The sequence below is a fragment of the Rana temporaria genome, chromosome 9 (assembly GCF_905171775.1).
Source record: "Rana temporaria chromosome 9, aRanTem1.1, whole genome shotgun sequence".
Classification (NCBI taxonomy): domain Eukaryota; kingdom Metazoa; phylum Chordata; class Amphibia; order Anura; family Ranidae; genus Rana; species Rana temporaria.
The window spans coordinates 148016875-148036135 of NC_053497.1; positions in this window are offsets into that span (position 1 = coordinate 148016875).

Here is a 19261-nt window from a genome sequence, read left to right on the forward strand (position 1 = left end):
CGAGCTGTGTCGATTCCAGTCTATGAGACGGTTTAACTGCGCTGCATGATAATACGTTCGTATGTTTGGCATGGCTAGGCCACCACATAATTTGGGTAATGAGAGGACGGCTTTATTTACTCGGGATCGCTTCCCTGCCCACAAAAAAGTCCCGAACGCGGCCTGTGTTTGCTTAAAAAACTCCGAGGGGACATGTACAGGGAGAGCTTGCAACAAGTACACAAATTTGGGCAGAATGGACATCTTCAGAATGTTGCACCTACCGAACCAGGAATGTAATCCAACGGTCCAGTGGTTCAACAGTTGTTGGACTGTCCTAAGTAATGGAGGGAAATTAAGTTGGAATATATTAGACAGTCGTGGTGGGATCCGTGTTCCCAAATACGTTAGTGCTGTGTCCGTCCATTTTAGGTGAAAGCTTTGTTTAAGTCGGGTCAGTAGTGGTTGAGAAATTCCCACCCCCATCGCCTCTGACTTTGACAGGTTAATTTTTAGGTTCGACAGTTTGCCATAGGAGTCAAATTCACGCATCAAATTTGGAAGGGACATCGACGGGTTAGTCAGAGAGAACAGCATGTCATCAGCATAGGCTGAGACTTTGTATTGGTTGTTTCCGACCTCTATTCCCCTAATATTTGGGTTCCGCCGTATTTGCCGTAGGAAGGGTTCCAACGTCAGGGCGAATAGGAGGGGTGACAACGGGCATCCCTGTCTGGTCCCATTCGCGATCGGAAACGGGTCTGACTGCGTTCCATTTGCTCTTACTCTGGCCGTTGGTTTCGTGTAGGCCGCTGTAATCCATCGCATCATTTTCTGACCTATCCCTACGTGACTCAAGGTGGCGAACAAGAAGCTCCAGCTCACCCGGTCGAATGCCTTTTCGGCGTCTGTCCCTACAAAGACACAGGGGACCTTTGTTTTATTAGCTACGTGGAGCAGGTCCAATACCTTGGTCGTATTGTCCCTGGCCTCCCTGGTTGGGACAAAGCCCACTTGATCCAGGTGAACAAGACCAGGGAGATACTTCTGAATTCTCGTGGCGATCACTTTTGTGAATAGCTTTATGTCAGTGTTCAGCAGTGAAATGGGTCGATAACTGCCGCATTGACCCGGGTCTTTACCCTCTTTGTGGATCACTGCTATTTGCGCCTGCAGAGTGGAAATATGGAACGCGCCCTCTGTCCCCAAGGTATTGAACAGGCTCACCAAATGGTTCCCCAGAGATGGCAGCAGGGTCTTGTAGTATGTGGCCGTAAGGCCGTCTGGGCCCGGGGCCTTCCCTGGTTTGGAGGATTTTAGTGCCATCTGTATCTCTGGTAGGGTAATTGGCTCCTCCAGCTCTTCCCTCATTTCTGTTGTTAAGGTCGGCATGCTGGAGGAAGTCAGGTACTCCTTCGTCTGGTTCGAGTCAAGTTCTGGGATTGGGCATGGGAGGTTATATAGGTTTGTATAAAAAATTTTAAATTCCTGGGTAATCTGTTGAGGGGTGGAGACCTTTCGTCCTTCACGTGTGACTATGTGCGGTATGTATGATGCTGCGCTTTGTGTACGGAGTGCTGGCGCCAGCATTCTCCCGCATTTATTGCCCGATTCGTAACCATGTCGCCTACATATCTGTATCGCCGCTTTGGCCTTGAAATGTAACAGATCCGTGATCTGTGTGCGAGTGGTGTTTAGTTCCGAGTTCGCTTGGGGCGTCTGGGACTGTTTATGTTGGGTCTCTAGTAGCTGTAACTTATCGAGCAGTTTGTTGAGTTGGTCTGTTCTCTGTCTCTTCAGTCTGGCCCCATGCTTGATTAGAATCCCCCTTATGACCGCCTTGTGGGCTTCCCAGACTACTCCCGCATCGCTGTCTTGTGTGGTGTTAGAGTCAAAGTAATGTCTCATCTCCTCCACCACCTCTGCCATGGTATCAGCGTCCTGCAGCAGGCTCTCATTAAGTCGCCAGGGACGTGTCTGGGCCGTCTGTGCGTCTGTCAGGGCATACACTAGCGTGACCGGTGCGTGGTCGGACCAAGTTATCGACCCTATCGACACATCCTCCACTGCCGAAAGATGTCTGTGAGGTATCAGGAAGTAGTCAATCCTGGAATAGGATATATGGGGTTTGGAGTAGAAGGTGTAGTCCTTCTCTCCAGGGTGAAGAAGACGCCAGGCGTCCACCAGCTGTGCCGAGTGTAGCGTTGTGTGTATGCGTTTACGGGAGTCCCTGGAGGTAGAGGAGAGTCCTGTCGAGGTGTCCTCTTCAGGAATCAAAGGAATGTTAAGGTCGCCTCCTATAATTAGTTGTCCCTCCGCGTATCGCATTAACTGTTTTAGTTGTCTGGATAGAAAAGTATCTTGGCGCTCGTTTGGGGCGTAGAGGTTCACTATAGTAACCTGAACCTGTCCAATTCTGCCCTTCAGGAACAGGAATCGTCCCTCCGTGTCTAATTTAGCATCCTCACACGACCAGGGGACTCTAGCTGAGAGTAGTATGGAAACTCCCCTGGATTTTGCTGCCGCATAGTTTGAGTGGTATACAGTGGGATAGTGCCTACTTTTTAACATAGGTATGTTCCCTTCTCTAAAATGCGTCTCCTGTAGCAACACCACGTCCGCGCCTAAGCGACGCATATCACTTAGGAGCATTCTCCTTTTTTCTGGGATGTTCAGGCCTTTGGCGTTCAATGACACCACTGTCAGCCTGTCCATGCTCGCGAACTCGGGGAGGGTGTGTCCCCCTGGGTCAGCGGGGGGTAGGAAGATGTGGGGTGGGGGGTCAGTCCTCTCTGATATAGGGGGTAGGGTGGGTAGGAAGTATAGGGAGGGTGGGGGGAATAGGGGAAAGGAAAGATTCAAGTTAGGAGGCCACCAACAGAGTGTGTGGCTAAAGAGAAAGAGTCTAAGTTAGCCTAAACAGCTAAAGGCGCTCTCCAGCTAAAAAAACTGGGAACCGAGCGCAGGCCTAAGTGGGTAGGTGGGTAGGACAGGGTCTGCAAAGGCGAGCTCCCGTGTCCCCGTCCCCCCCCCCTCCCGACCATAGGTGTTGTTGGGGCCCAAGTTGACAGTGCAATCTAAGTCATCAAACATTCCAGGTGTAATATAACATCAGATTATTCATAATATAAAATAACCAAGCATAACAGAACAACACAGCATCACATGGTTCATAGCAACTCAAAGTCAACAGGGCATTGTAATTCTATCCTCAGCATGAAGTGTCATTAATCCCCTTGTGAGGGGGACCCCTCTGTTGTGCTCTATGCATATGGTGCTGTTTCTAACTAGAACTGGCATAGTGGTGGTGAGCCATGTCATCTCCCCCCTCCTTCATCTTAAATAATACTACCGCTCCTCCCCTCCACGTCCCGGCCAATAGGGCACAGGGAGACCACCGAGGTATTCTCCCCAAGTGAGAGATCCCCCCTCCACACCGAGCAGCCGCTCAGCATTCCCTCCCCCAGCGTCCAAGCGTTCCCTAGTGCAATGGTGTCCCCCCCTCACCCCTCAGGTCCCCTCAGCTCTCCCCCGCACGGCCACCGTCCGGGCCCCCAGAGTGCCCAGTTACGTCTCTGCGTACCCGTTGGTCCGGAGGTGGGGGATCCTTCACCTCCCTCCCCTCATACTGGGAAGCGGCTCCAAGTGTCACTGAAAGGGGGGCCGTTGTGTGGTGCCAGCATGTCCCGTTACCAACATGGGCGGATCATGTCACGATCCCCTGTGAGGTGGAAGTTCGAGGAAGTACCTGTCTGCCCGGCGGGGACATTAGGGCGAGAGGACCCGTCTCCCCAGCAGGGGAGTGCCAATTTCCAACCGGCTAAGGGGCCTCTGCATACTGGGCATGCACATGTGGCCTACAGGGGCTGGTTGCCTTCCCCCACCCCCCGCTTAACATCAAAGATCGGGCGTGGGTTCAAGATAGGACCACCTCCAGGCCCAAGCAGAGTCCACGGGCACTCCCCCCCCCCCCCGGACCAACATGGCGCGGGGGGAGGAAAGAGAACCCGACGGCGGCCCGACCATGGCAGCTCGAGTTCAGGCCCAGGGAGAAGGGGGTCATGTGCCGAAACGTCATTCAGGGCCCGCTTACAACCATCGTGCCCATTAGTGGGGCGGGAGACTGGGGGACACCCCGCTTGTCAGGTGGGGATAGGAGGGCGAGTGTTCTCATCACCTCGGCGGGGGATCATCAGCTTCAGGACAGGCCAGGGGTCTCTGCAGCCCGGGCATGTTTATGTGGCCTACAGGGGTTAGTTGCCATCCCCCACCCTCCACTTAACATTAAACAACCGTAGTGGGTTCTGAGTGGGTGAATGGCCGGGCCAGAGCAATGTCTATGGCCGTTCCTTCTTTGCCCAGGGCCGACAACGTGGGTGGAAAGAAAAGTATGCCTGATGACAGGCTGAACATGGCAGTTAACATTCAGTTTCAGGGAGAGGGGGGGTCAAACAGTGGGTCATCATGCAGGGTCTACTCACGCTATCCCTGCGGCTCGTTTCCCGATGGTGCTCTTTGCCGTCGTCTGTTCTGTCTACGCTGTCTTGGCTGTGCGGCTGCTCTGTAGTTGGAAGGCCCCGATCTCCCGATCGTACGCGGCAGGATCTGCAACCAGTCTGGCACCGATACAGGTTCAGCTCCCAAGAACCGGAACAGTCCCGGCAGGTCCACCGGAGTCATCAGGGTGTAGGCCATACCTTCTTTCCGAAAGGTGACAGACAGTGGGTAACCCCACCGGTAGGTAAAGCCGAGTTGCTTTGCCAGGTCCAGTACCGGTCTGAGCATTGCCCTGCGTCTAAGTGTTGCCCTGGATAGGTCCGGCAGGATCGTGATCCGTGCTCCCTCCACCGTCACCTCCTCGTGTTCCCAGGCGCCTCGCACTATTCGCTCCTTCTGGGCATATCTGAGAAGTCTGCAGATCACGTCTCGCGGCCTGTCCTGTTCCGCCATCCTGGGGCCTAGAGCGCGGTGCGCCCTGTCGATCTCGATCTCCTCCAGCGGCTCCCCCAGCACCTCTCGGAACAGCTCCTGGAGTTTCCCCTCTAGTGTCTCCGCATCCACCGTCTCGGGTAGCCCCCGTAGCCGCAGATTGTTGCGGCGGCTTCGGTCTTCCACATCCTCCAGGTGGAGCTATAGGGCAACCGCCGTGTCCCTGTGTTGGTCTCTCGCTCTCTCCAGGCCCGCCACCCGCTGTTCCAGGGCCGTGAATGATGCTTCGCCCGTCGTCACTCTCTCCGCCAGGGATGATACGTCCGCCTTTACCTCCTGGAAGTCCCGACGGTGGGTCTCCTCTAGTTTGAGGATCAGCGCCTCTATGTCCGACCGCGTGGGGAGGGCCTCAAGCAGGGCCCGAATTTCTCTCTCCACCGGGGAGCCCCCCGGGGAGGAGGACGGGGATTCCATTCCAAGGTCAGCGAGGCTCAGTGGTGCTCGAGAGCCTGAAGGTAAGTCCGGTGTCGCTGGGGCTAGGGTCCACTCACCGCGCTCCAGGGTTTCTGTCCGGGCTGCAGGCGCCGCACCGCGTGGCGCCGTCGCTCTGGCTCCCGGGGATATCCGCTGTTGGTGCTGGAAATACCGCTGCAAATCTCCGGACGGAGCGATGGATCTGGTCACCCGGGTAGTAGCTTTAATGCTACGCTTTTTGGCCAATTGCATGCCGAATATAGTGGTGTTTTGGCCGGTATAGGGGAGGACAAGGCCGGGAGCTCGAGGAAGAAGCAGCTTCACTCAGCCATGTCCAGGCCACGCCCCATATCAGCGATTTTTATCGTGACTGCAACATTATGGCGGACACTTTTGACACCATTGTAATTTTTACAGCGATCAGTGCTATAAAAATGCACCGATTACTGTAAAAATTACACTGGCACTAGGTGGCGCTGCAGGGGTTACGTTTTTCCTAGGGAGTGATTCTTACTGTTAGGGGGCGTGGCTACACGTGATACGTCACTGATGACTGTTCCCGATCACGGGGAACGGTCATCAGTGACAGTGTCACTAGGCATAATAGGGGAATGCCTTGATTACAAAGGCATTCCCCTGTTCTGTCCTTGCCCGAGAACATCGATTTCCTAGGACCCACGACCTCACTCGCGAGGCACGCGGCAGGCGCGTGCACGCTGGGGGGCATATTTAAAGGGACCTACCTGTGCCTCCAATCTGCCTGCCCGTGCCATTCTGTCGACGTACATCGGCATGCGCTGGTCGGCAAGTGGTTAAGCACTATAAATCATAAACATTTGACATGTTTTCCTCTGTTGAACTTTAGTGATGCTGATCTCTTGCAGGTAGGGTGACCACATTTCCAAACTACCATTCAGGGACACCCCACCCTTCCCAAAAATCAGCTTGCGCTGTAACGAATCACAGCACAGTGATTGGACACAAGAGGCAGGATTTATGATTTCTCCAATCACAAGCAGGGGGCGCGGATTGTGCTCCTCCAGGCCTTCTGGACCAGGACAAGTACTATCAGTGAGTAAAGCGGTGATGTGGCGGCCTTTTTTGGGGTCATCAGATTGGCCCGGGGGTAGCTGTGTCAGTTTCATTCCGGGACACTGTTTTGTCCTGGAATGAATGTGCTCGGGCAGACCTTCAAAATGCGGGATTGTCCCGGGCAATCCGGGACACGCGGTCACCCTACTTGCAGGCTCTTTGCAGTAGGGTGACCAGACATTCCCGGTTTCAGGGGACAGTCCCCGGATAAAGGACACTGTCCCCGGACCAAGTCTGTCCCTGGTTTTGTCCCCGGATTGGATTTGAACAGGGGCTGGGACAATTTCAAAGACAAACAGTGCAGAGTTGGAGAGTAAGACTTGACAGGCTGTGAGGCGGGTGGCCAAGCAGGGTAAGGTGTGAAACTAAAACACGCAGCGACCCCCACAGGGGCACCGCTACACACAAAAAAAATTAACTGCAGAGGTGATCAAATTCCACCAAAAGAAGGCTATATTTGTGGGATAAAAAGGACACAAATTTTGTTTGGGTACATCGTCGCACGACCGCACAATTGTCTATTAAAGTAACGCAATGCCAAATGATTGGGATCCAGTCAGCAGACCTTTTTCGGTCATGCCCCTTTGAAAAAAGCCAGCCAAACGTCGGCCGGTATCTACTGAACCAGCCAATGCCGCCCGCCATTCGGCCCGTGTGTACTAGGCTTAAAGCGGAGGTTCACCCAAATAACATGTATATAAGATCATATTCTTTATACTTCCACCATGTACAGTATGCCCTTTTTTGGCTCTACATACCTTATTATGGCTATTTTCCACCCGGCTTCCGGGTACTGACTCCCGCGGGAGTAGGCGTTTCTATGCGCAATGTCACCTGGGACTTCGCCTAGATGATTGACGTCCTTGAGAAAAAGTTCCCCCCGCAACCGCCTATTGCGTAGGCGCGTTACGGAGTTTCCGAAAGTAGCCGAACTGCGAGTCAGCTCTATACAGCGCCTGCGCAGTCAGCTCTACACGGCTCCTAGTTGGTGCGCAGGTGCCGTGTAGAGCTGATTCGCAGTTCGGCTACTTTCGGAAACTCAGTGACTCTCGTGACGCGCCTACTCAATAGGTGGGCGCGGGGGGGGGAACTTTTTCTCAAGGACGTCAATCATCTGGGCGAAGTCCCAGGTGACATTGCGCCTCTGCATAGAAACTCCTACTCCCGCAGGAGTCAGTACCCGGAAGCCGGGTGGAAAATAGCCATAATAAGGTTTGTAGAGCCAAAAAAAAAAAAAAAAAGGGCATACTGTACATGGTGGAAGTATAAAGAATATGATCTTATATACATGTTATGTGGGTGAACCTCCGCTTTAAGTCACTAACACATTCCATAAGCATGACTTTTCAAATTTGGACCTACTCATCGTGGTCTAGCTTCATGTTTAAATCCTGTTCCCATTTGCTAATGTATTTTAGATGTTCAAGAGTGTATTTGAAAGTGACAACATATGAGGGAAATCAGTCCTGGGAGCGTGGATCATCTGTGCGTTTGAATTAAAAAGGAGTGAGGGATAATCCTTTTGTCTCACAAATGAGCTGTGTATTAAACACAATACTTGACCTGCAAATAGCGGAACAGCTGGGAATTAGGCATGTTTTTTTGGAGAACAGGGACGTCTTGTCATGCCTTTTTAAAGAAACAGGTTACTTTTGAGTCAATCCGGTGCCTACAGGTGCTAGGTAATTCTCATCTTGGAATGAATGAGGGATTGAGAATAATTGATAAAAGGGGCAGGTGTGGAGAGGGTAGGCCTCCCAAATACTTATCAGTCCAAATATGCAGGGAGTGTAAGGTAATAGGATTAGAAAGGGAGGTCCTGTCCTGCTGATGTAGCCAGTGGATTGCAATCAACCTCCTCCAACACAACCCAAAGTGGCAACTAGCATAATATTTTGTCGTTTGCAACAGAATGTGTTTGAGAGTCTAGGTTTGTGGTTTTGCCATATAAGGATGCATTCACAATTGCGAATGCACTCTGTCTGCAAACAGCTGTGAGCACCCCAGAGAGGGTTTCCACGATTAGCTTCATGTAGGCATCCCCATTGAAAGCTATGGGAGGCTGTCGTCTCTTGCAGCCAAATGTGCCCACTCGCATGTAATTGCGCATGCAGCGATCAAATGCAAGTGATCGCCCCTGGACGTAGGCTGAATTGTGGGGAAAATTAGTAGTTAGAGCAATTGCTTTCGATGGGGCTGCCTACTCACAGTTAACTGTGGGTTCTCGCAAACTAATTGGTGCATTACCTGGCTTTGGACATTGCGTATCATAAGGCTAGGTATCAGGACTGGTAGGACAAACAAAGCAGTTTCACTGCCATAATGTTTCGATTGCCGGGGCGTACAGAAGCGGGTATAATGAGCAACCCTGACCAGTGCCTCACAATGTAGGAAATGTATAGGATTTAAAGCCTGCATATTTTACAGAAGCGAAGGGAGAATTGTCTAGGTTTTGGATCCAGGAGTAAAAGTTTAGGACCAAAGCCCCATTTTTCTAAAATGTAAAAGATAGGACCAGGATACAGAATCAAAAGCTTTTCCTAGGTCCAATGAGATATCAGGACTCATTCATCAGGACCAGGTTGGCTTTTTGACAACCAGAGAAGCCAGTGACAATATATGCAGACTGGCTCCTCTTACTGAAGACCCCAAATGGAGAAATATCCCACTTATGCTTTTCTCATTGGACCTACAAAAAGGATTCTGTATCCTGGTCCTACCCAATGAGTTAGACTAATGGTTCAATTGCCAAGACGAACAGAAGCGGGATAATGGGCAACCCAGAATAGTGCCTCACAGTGTGGGAAATGGAGAGGATTTAAAGTCTGCATATTTTACAAATGCTAAGGGGGAACTGTATAGATTTTGGATGCAGGAGTAAAAGTCTAGGACCAAAGCGCAATTTTTCTAAAGCAGATAGCACCAGGATACAGAATCGAAAGCTTTTTTCGAAGGCACAATGAGAAAAGTGGGATATTTCTCCTTTTGAGAGCTTCGGTAAGAGGAGCCAGTTTGCGTATATTGTCACTGGCTTCTCTGGTTATTACAAAGACACCTGTATGCCCTATGTATTGGTTTAAAGTGATTGTAAACGCAAATATATATTTTTTTAAACATTTGTACCTGCTCTGTGCAATGGAGTGACCCTAAACCTTCTCTTCTCGGGTCCCATGCCAGCGCTCCTGGCTCCTCTTTTCAGTGCTATTGAATTATATGCATCATCTAAAAATGGGCAAACTGTGTGCAATTTGGCACGTAATCTACGACTATTGTCCCGTTCCTTTTTTTTGGAGATGGCCCATGACCATGGTCTTTGATTGTTTTTAAGCAGGTAAATTGAGATGATTTATGAAGGCAATAAGAACACTTCTCGATTTCATCTGAGCATTGGCTTGATATACCGTACTTACAGGTATCTAACACTAAAATAATTGGTAGCTGAGGTCTGAGAAAAATGGGTCTCTTAAAAGGCAAACAGCAGCAGCCTTCTTAGACTAAAAATGACAAAATGTTACAATGCGATTACTAGGGGAATTTAGGTCATAATAATGAGGCTGGTCACATGTGGGTTAGACATAAGGTTAGCAGCCATCAGCAAAAATTGTTTTTGGTTGAGAGGGTAGCCACTGATGCAAAGGCTTCTTTCACATCACCACATGAAAAATCATCTTCTCCTTAAAGCTTTTTTGAGCAGTCCAAAGATGTGGAAATCAGATGGCGCTAAATCCAGACTAAGTTGTGTGTTCCATAACATTGTGCTCATAAATTACTCTACAAGAGAGAACTTTATTCCCATACTGAGCACAAATGTGGAGATGAATTTGTGCTCCCGGCACACCTTCTGCCCACAAAAAGAATATGACAAAACGATGTTCCACTTTGGTGCAATTTATACGTTTCGCAGCCATCTTCACCACAGCGTGACAACCCTTATACTAAACTGCAAGGTCAGCGGGCTTGCCAGACAGACTAGTCACATGACACTCTCAGATAGGGACCAATTACTACTCCTCCCGTTTCCAGTGCAAAAACATTTGGAAGACCCAGTGTATATACATTGAGATTTAGACCAGGTTAGTGTAAACAACAGTTTAGGTCTCTATTTGCAAGAATTATAAAGGATTTGGGTAGATGAAAGGGAAGGGAACATAAGGGTACCAGGAAGGTGGAGTGTGAGGAAGATGAGGGGTAATGGGATTAGGTTCCAAATAGCATTAGATTGCAAAATGTTGTTCACCAGGTATTGTTTTAATAAAAGATGCAGACTTAAAATCATGAAAATTACTTTTGCAATAAATACTACAACTAGGGTCACACTTTACATAGTTGGTAAGGTTGAAGACAATAGTCCATCCAGTTCAACCTGTGTAGGTGTGTCAGTGTCTATAATCTCCCATATCCTTATATTTTGTGATCTTTTAGATGTTCATCCAAGAGTCTCTTAAACATATCTATACTCCCCGCTGCCACCACCAATTGCATTCCACATCCTTATAGCCCTGACACTGAAGAACCCCCTGCGTAGTTTAAGGTTAAACTGCTTTTCCTCCAATCTCATTTTGTGGCCTCTTACACTCCTTGAGACTGAATAATTTGTTTCCTATGCTGGGAGCGCCATTGAGGTATTTGTAAATAGCAATCTTAGCTCCTCTGAAGCGTCGCTTCTCCAGCGAGAATAAATGTAGTGCTTGCAGTCGTTCCTTGTAATTGAGGTTCTCCGGCCCCCTTATTAATTTTGTTGGCCTTCTTTGGACTCTCTCCAGCACATCCCTTCAGATGTGGTCTAACCAGAGTTTTATAAAGTGGTATGATCATTGTTTTATCTCTGGCGTATATCCCTTTTTATGCATGCTAATATTCTGCTGGCTTTGGTAGCTGCAGCTTGACATTACATGCTATTGTTTAATCGGTCCCCCATAGGTTCTCCCCCTAGAGAGTAGTTTGCATGCATGTTTTTTGCCCCCCCCCCCCCACCCAAGGGAATTACCTTACATGTTTCCACATTAAACCTCATTTGCCATGTAGTTGCCCACTCCATTATTTGGTTCAGGTACATCTGTAAACTTTGTATATCCTGATGTGAAGTTACATAGTTATTTAGGTTGAAAAAAGACAAGTCCATCCAGTTCAACCATAAAAAAAACACACAACACCAACAACATCATGCAATTCCATATACCCAATCCTATGCCCACAGTGGATTCAGAGAAGGGCAAAAAACACCAGCAAAGCATGATCCAATTTCCTACAGCAGGGGAACATTTTTTTATTTCTGATCCCCAAAAGGGACAATCAGATTTTCCCTGAATCAACTTTACCTATAAATGTTAGTACCCAATTATATTATGTACATTTAGGAAATAATCCAGACCTTTATTAAAGCAATCTACTGAGCTGGCCAGAACCACCTCTGGAGGGAGCGTATTCCACATTTTCACAGCTCTTAAACCTTTCCGTATTTGGAGATGACATCTCTTTTCTTCTTGATGTAAAGAGTGCCCCAGTGTCCTCTGTGATGACCATTAAGTGAATAACTCAACACCAAGTTCATTATATGGACCCATTATATATTTGTACATGTTGATCATATCCCCCCTTATTCTCCTCTTCTCAAGAGAGAATAAATTAATTTCCTCTAATCTTTCCACATAGCTGATCTCCTCCATGCCTCTTATCAGTTTGGTTTCCCTTCTCTGCACTTTCTCCAGTTCCCCGATATCCTTTTTGTGAACTGGAGCCCAAAACTGAACTGCATATTCCAGATGAGGTCTTACTAATGATTTGTACAGGGGGGCAAAATTATATCTCTCTGTCTCTGGAGTCTTAATACAAGAAAGGACTTTGCTCGCTTTGGAAACCGCAGCTTGGCATTGCATGCCATTATTGAGCTTATGATCTACCAAAACCCCCAGATCCTTCTCCACTATGGATCCCCCCGAGTTGTACACCCCCTAGTATGTATGATGCATGCATATTCTTAGCCCCCAAGTGCATACGTTTACAAGTTATGCACTTTACAAGTTATTACCCTGCAAAATGTTGTGCCGTTTTGTGTCGTAAAAACTGAGATTGAGCTATTTATCCCATTCTCTATATCATTTATTAATAAATTGAATAGAATTGGTCCCAAGACAGAACCTTGGGGTACCCCACGTACCACTCCAGGCCAGTCTGAATACAAGTCATTTATCACCACCCTTTGGACTTTAACTGCTTACGGACTGCCCACCGCACATTTGCAGGGGGCCAAACTGCGCAAAACAACGCACCTGTCCTCTTCTGGGTCTGGGGCGTGCGCCCGCTGCCGGCGTCCACAATAGCCCCCCCGGACCCGGCGATCGTTTGCTGGAGAGGCAGAATGGCGGTCTGCCTATGTAAACAAGGCAGACGGAACACAGATGTCTCTCTTCCTCCAGTTAAACCATGCCATAAAAGTTTCCCATCGTTTGTAGATGCAATAACATTTGGGCAAACCAACCAATATATGCTAATTGGAATTTATTTTTATTTTTTTATGTAAAGTTTTTCCAAAGGTGAACTTATCCTTTAAATATTTTCATGCGATAACTTGGACAAATAAGTCTCATCGAAAGGGTAGGAAAACTAAAATCAGGGAGATGTAAAACTAATGTTGTACTATGTATCAGCTAGATAAAATCGTTACAGAGGCAATAGTGATTTTTAGAGAACAATACAGTATGTTCTCAATAGATAACTAGGTGAAAACAACAATTTGCCTTTACTTTGAACTCTCCCTCCAACTAATTTTGTAACGTCATCACTAGAACATTGTTTTTTAGCTGTATTTGGCTTCCGGACACAAGTAAATTATTCTCTGGTGTTTACTTTCCTGATCACCAGAATCTTCACATACCAGCAACCTGTAAAATAACAAACACAGTTCATCTACAGCAGTGCTGGACTCAACGTGTTAGGGGTTACCTGTTTGTTATTTTGCTCTTGGAGAGAACTGCTGATGTCACAGATTACAGGGCGTTCTAACAGTAAAAGTCATATTTACTACTTTCTAAGATGAAAACAAGACAAACTTAGAAAACCCAATGTTTTTTTCTTCAGATTCTGGATCAAAACAATTTTTCACTAGTGTAAGAAAAAAAAGAGTAAAGCCATCATTAGACAAATGCTCTATATCATGGCAAAAGTTTGTGGATACCTGACCATCACAACTATATGAGCCTGTTGGACATCTCATTCTAATACCATGAGCATTCAATATGGAGTTGGTCTCCCCTTTGTAGCCTAAGCAACCTCCACTCTTCTGGTATGTGTAAGGACAGAAGACCCCCAAAAATGGCTATCGATTACAGATGTGTCCATGAGGAAGACAATGCTTGAGAGAATCTTTTACAAGAACTGGCCTTTATTGGTCAAGGAACGTATGTATAGACTACACTTAAAAAATCCAAAAGTAAAACACTGCGCTAGATATAAATTAATCTTAAAACACCAAAATGATAGTGAAATAAGAAGCTGCCAGTACCAAAAATTCAGATACAAAAATTAAAAAACAATGATGTTAGATAAAGACAGGAAGTTCCATGAGGTACGTATAACAGAGGAGACATTACTGAAAGTGGCAGTAGAGAAGACATTAGATACCATTCCTGATACTCCACAGTGGGTTTAGAGGGAGACCTAAAATGCCCATGTTTGCAGAGACCGCTGTCACGGTGGTCACACAGTTAGGGTAAGGAGACTATGGGCCAGATTCACAGAGAAATATCCCATTTACGTTACACCGCGCAAAGTTTACAGCGTAAGTGCCTGATTCACAAAGCACTTACATGCGGGCACCATTTAAATTAGGCGCGTTCCTGCGCCGAACGTATTGCGCATGCTCCGTCTGTAAAATTACCCGACGTGCATTGCGCTAAATGACTTTGCAAGGACGTCATTGGTTTCAACGTTAACGTAAATGGCGTCCAGCACGGACGATTTACGCAAACGACGTGATTTTTCAAATTTCGACGCGGGAACGACGGCCAAATTTAACATTGGCTAGTCCACCTACAGGGCAGCCTTAGTTTTACGCGGCGTATCTCTACGGAAACGACGGGTAAAGCGGACGTTCGTGAATCGGCGTAACTAGTCATTTGCATATTCTACACCGACCGCAATGGAATCGCCACCTAGCGGCCAGCCTAGAATTGCAGCCTAAGATCCGACAGTGTAAGTCAATTACACCTGTTGGATCTTAGGGCTATCTATGCGTAACTGATTCTATGAATCAGCCGCATAGATACGACAATCGTATCTCAGAGATACGACGGCGTATCAGGAGATACGCCGTCGTATCTCTTCTGTGAATCTGGCCCAATATTACCACTTCTGGGTGCCTTCCTGGTGGATGAAGCTGTTTGTATTTCTAGATTCCTTCTATGCACCAATATGAATTAACCCTTTAAAGACAAAGTTCGAATTTACCATCTTTATCTGCGATTTACTTGTCAACTCATTGTTGTGGGACTTTATTTATTCACTTATTTTCTTTCACAGTTGTGAACCACTCATTTTTTATGTATATTTATGTTTTATATAATGTACTTTAGTCACTGATATACATATTTTCTGTTTTTCACTATATGTCATACAACTGAGTACCCATTTGGAATTTATTACAAGATCTATTCACATTAGATCTTTTTCACTTCGTTGTTTATTCTTAGCGCTGTACTTCTTATTACGTATGTATAGACTATCTAGACCATTTTAGGGGGCTGTTTTCCTTACACATATCCTGCATCGGGATCCAATTAAAGCACAGGATAATCTGAAAAATCTGACCAAGCCTTGAGACATATACTGTATGCTTCTGTAGAGAAATATTCCCCACAGGCCTGACTATCCAGTTGCTTGACCCCTTACATTTGAATGTCCTGTAAGCCCACCTTGTATTGGTCTTTACTATTGGTCTACATTACTTTTTTGAATTGTACAATGCCATATGACCGAAACCTAAATACTACACTCAGAATGATCTCTTCTGGGGCTTTGTATGCTTATTTCTCTTGTTCACTCTCCACCCTTTGTTTTTTTGCCATGATATACTCTTCTGGGAAGGCTTTCCACAAGCATATGGATTGTAGCCGATTTGAATTTATGCATATTCCCTCAAAAGAACTTTTTTGAGGTCAGGCACTAATGTAGAATCAGAAGACATGGCTTGTGATCAATGTTCCAATTCATTCCTTAGGTGTTCAATAAGGTTTCGGTCAGGGCCACGTGAGCTCTTCCACATTAAATTTTTTAGAAGTGAACATGTTTTTATTGTGTCATTTTGAGACAAGGGAAAAAAAACAACAAAAAAAAAAAAATGGACAGTAATAGGATTACGAAAGTCAGCAACAATGGTTATCGCCTATAGCATTGACATTCATCATTTGGGACAATACAGTCCAAGCTTGAGAATGTGTCCGACAAACCAGGAATAGCAAGAACAACATATCTGTATTAAATGCTCAAGTATATTATAATCATAAAAACACAAGTATCAGCATTAGACATCATATAAGTACCTATTGTCCGAGTTACAACAGAAGGTGACCCACACATAGCCTGCTATACCAATCGTTCAAAGATGGTTGTATAAAAGGAACAAGGAAAAGAGTAGGGAGAAAGAAGTGGGGAAAAAGGTAGCGCTAGCTGGTCGAGAGGTATCACATGAACGATCACAAAAGGAGGTAAAAGAATACCTAAGGGAAAGGGATGGTGAGGAGGCTGTACCACATGCCTATAAAATAGTGGGCCTGCGTTATGATAGGGATGATGCCCCCTTTGGAATTGGGATCATTTCAGTAAAAGTAGTAGAGAAAGAGAAATGGAGCCAAATGAACTATAAGACCTTAAACCTTAAAAGTTTCATTATCAAGTGCTAACATTTCCTCCGTCCGCATATCATGATTCATAGTTGAAACCCATAAAGACAAGGGGGGAGTAACAGCTGTTTTCTAAAATAATGGGATAATCTGCCTCACGGCGCATAAGAAAAAATGTAGGAGGCTTTGCTTTTGTGATGCTATAGAGCCGGGGAGCATGGATAGAACAGCAATTTCTGGTGTGGGTGTCAGCGAACCATAGGATTTTGTTATAAACTTCACCTCACATTCCCACCCGATGTGTAAATACGTTCCCAACTCTGACCCGCAGTGCCAGCAGACGGCAGAGGTGGACTAAAATATCTTATGTAATGTCGATGGGTCCCTATACCACATGAAACTCTTTAAACCATGCCTTGAATTTGCGCACCAGAGTACAGTCATGTCGCCACAAATTGTTACAAGGTTGGAAGCTGTAACATTAACAGTCATTTCACTGGAAGCACCTGAATTTAGAAGACTGACCACATTTACTGTATCTAACTTTTAATCACTAACTCATAATTATTAGGCAGATGAGGAGTTCCGAGTTAGTTTGCAGCACAGTTGTTCCTGGTTTAAAGCCAAAGTATTAATGTAACTGTCAGGCAATTTGTATTTTCAGAAGAAGGTCAGCAAAGGCAGCCCATGTATTTGTTCTCTGATAGAATAGTTTGAACATATTGGTTAATGATTAGCGAAGGAGATTATATAATATATATATATATTTCAATATCTGCTGACTGCAGACAATTCGTTAAAGTAAAAGTCCATCAGTATACTGTGGAACCCCGGTTTAAGAATAACTTGGTTTGAGAGCGTTTTGATTTGCGAGCAACTTTTTTTTTTTTTATTCGGACTCGGTTTGCGAGTGTTGACTCGCAAGACAAGCAGAATGCAAGCTAAATAGACCTGCAGTACCTCATTTAGCCTGAGGTACAGGGGCGCAGGAGCCAAGAAAAGGCGAACATTGTCCTGCAGTACCTCATTTGGCCTGAGGTACGGGGGTGCAGGAAAACGAGCCGAAGTGTCCTCGGGCCTTATCGGATGTTTTTGTCGCTCTCTGGCGCCCCCCCACCTCTGGCCGCATTAGTTATTGCATCCCATTGAAGTCAATGCGGAACAAATTATTTTCGTTTCCATCGTCTTCAATGGGAAAACTCGCTTTGATATGCGAGTACTTTGGATTACGAGCATACTCCTGGAACGGATTATGCTCGTAATCCGAAGTTCAACTGTACATACCTTTTCTGAAGCTGATACCACGCTGAGCTGTCAGCCACGGCTTTACTGTGGAGGAGGGTGCAGAGGACATGTCCAACAACGGAAGCCCCATAGTAAGTCTATGGGTAAAGTTTCTTCTTTACAGGAATACATTGGTTAGTCTTAGCATGTGGCTGTCTGTAGATGCAGGGATTTTAGTTTTAGTGTGAACTTCCACTTTAATTAAAAAAATTCTTTACACCAAGGCACCATTAAAATACCAGGCCTCTGCCATTTAAGTTGTTTAACTCCACCATACCAGGGGCAGATCCAGAGTCTAGTCTCGGGAGGGGCACTGGCAGAAAATATATGTTTTTTTTGTGGGAAATTTATCGGGGCAGTGGCTGGTGTTAGCGCTCTTATCATCACGGCACCATTGTTATGGTGTCAGGATGATTGAAGCGCATTATTTCTATTATTACATTGTAATATAAAATGATATGGTTCAACGCACCATAATGCAGAATCAGTGGGAGCCTTAAGCGTGTCACTTGCCACGTAAACATGTCTTCAGATGCGAATTGTCACTTGCCACGTCACCTACAACATGTTGCAGATTGTCACTTGCCACGTCACGGATTGTCACTTGCCACATCACCTGCCACACGATGCCGATTGTTACGTCACCTGCCGCACGTTGCCGATTGTCACGTCACCTGCCACACGTTGCTGGTTTTCACTTGCCACATGTTGTGGATTGTCATTGGCCTGCTAAGGTGCAGATTGTCACTTGCCAGAGTGAAGGCAGGAAGCAGAGAGCTGATGTAATCTCTCTGCTGCCCACGGCTGCACAGTGAGGGCGTAACTGCAGTGATGCAGTGATGCAGGGTGGGAGGTGAAAGATGATGTCATCTCTCTGCTCCCCGCCCACTGGCTCTGTGACTGGCCAGCACCTCCGCTCTCGCCCACCCACTCACTCGATGATAGCCCTGCCCGCCCGCACACTCACCTACCGACCTCCCCTCATCCGCCGACATGCCCGCTCAGGCGCTCACTCACCTGCTGATCCTGCTGACTGGCCAGCTCCTCTACTCACCTGCTCACCTACTCACCTGCCAACCTCCCCTCACTCATTTGCCGACCTGTCCGCTCAGGAGCTCACTCACCTGCCGACTTCCGCTGACTAGCCCGTCCACTGGTTAACCCACCCGCACACTCGTCCCCTGATTGGCCTGTCCATCACTAATTTCTCGGAGGGGGCAATTGCCCTGTTGCTTTCCCAGATCCGCCCCTGCAGCATGCACAATTACAATTGAAGCTGCATTTTGGGCAAGCAGGTATAAGTAACATCACCCATGCCCTTAGCAGTGGTTGGGGCAAAGACCATTAATGTACGTAGTAGGATGCTTATCTGCCTGCTGCCAGATACACAGGTGATAAAAAGGTGGGGTAGGCAATGTGACAGGGGTCATCTTGAGTGGGGGGCACGTGGAACCCAGCTTACCTTAGAGAGGTCAGGAAACTCCCTTTTCAGCTCCACAGGCCCCTCTTATGTGCAAGTTACCCTGTGTCTATTAGCTAACTGCTTGCCGACCAGCGCACGATAATATACTGTACGTCGACAGCATGGCACGGACAGGCAGAAGGACATATATATATACGTCTCCTTCAAGAAGCCAGCATTGTGCACGCCTGCAGCGAGCTCCGAG